This window comes from Sinocyclocheilus grahami, unplaced genomic scaffold, assembly GCF_001515645.1.
Source record: "Sinocyclocheilus grahami isolate Dianchi unplaced genomic scaffold, SAMN03320097.WGS_v1.1 scaffold10302.1, whole genome shotgun sequence".
NCBI lineage: Eukaryota > Metazoa > Chordata > Actinopteri > Cypriniformes > Cyprinidae > Sinocyclocheilus > Sinocyclocheilus grahami.
This window is the reverse complement of record NW_015513149.1, coordinates 2,193-3,205: the sequence shown is the minus strand read 5'-3', so window position 1 is coordinate 3,205 and position 1,013 is coordinate 2,193. Positions and strand designations below refer to the sequence as shown.

Here is a 1,013-nt window from a genome sequence, read left to right as displayed (position 1 = left end):
ATATATATATATATGCAGTTACGAACGTGTATGCATGCGAACATGTGATGGCACAGACAGAAAGGAACAATTGCTTTACACAGAGAAACAAACGTCTGTTCAACTCTTTGGCAGTGAGATGAGCAAACTTCCTTGAAAACCGGAGCAGAACATTATAACCTGCTCGACGGGTTTCCCGTCAATACAGAACTTTCACAGAACAACAATTTCACAGTAGCCTAAAAATTGAGGGTATAAATGTGCTTAATTGTCATGAAAATAATGTTTCATCCAAAAATAAAACCGTAATGGTCCCAATAACATTCTTTACTTTCTTTATGAAAAATCAAACTAATTTATGATCCATTCATTTCTTGAAAATGTTTTATTTTACTCTGACATTGAGAGGGACTCTGATAGCTGTGCAGAAGCTAATGCAAGGATCATTATGCCACCTAAGTCATACCGCACGACTGCAGCTGCAAATGATGCTGTCAGTTTGCTCTCCTGTTACCACTGAACAAAATCAGCACCTGCCACCTGCTCTAAAGACTCATTAATACAGTTTCATTTATAATGCATTGACCTCCACGACTCACATATTCCCCTGAATACACAGACCTTCATGACATGAAGGCAGATGTCTCTGAATCTCTCTGAGACTCACCAGTGAAGTAGTTTTTGATCTTGAGGTATCCCACACTGAGTCTGAGCACACTGATTTTGTCCAGTCGGGCTCGGACCTCCTCTGGCAGCGGCAGAAGAGCCGTCAGTTTGCCCAGCTCCCCGTTCAGCCGGTCTCTGTGACGCTTTGAAGGGTTTGATTTGGTGCCGTCGTCATGTTTAGTCTCAAGGCCACAACTACAAGAATAAGAACAGTCAGTGGACAGGCCTGAGAATTCATATCCATGTAACTTGCACAGTTCACACAGAAGGCCATTTGAAACCAAATAAAACACTGTTTACATCGACTAACCCAGATAGCACAGGTAGGTCTGCAAGATGTCTGTTAAAGATCGCTTCATCTGGAAAGC

At 42.0% G+C, this 1,013-nt stretch overlaps 1 pseudogene; it reads right to left on the bottom strand.

Moving 5' to 3' along the window:
• LOC107578447 (aryl hydrocarbon receptor repressor-like) overlaps positions 1–1,013 on the bottom strand; it is a 6,710-nt pseudogene that overhangs the window by 4,193 nt on the left and 1,504 nt on the right.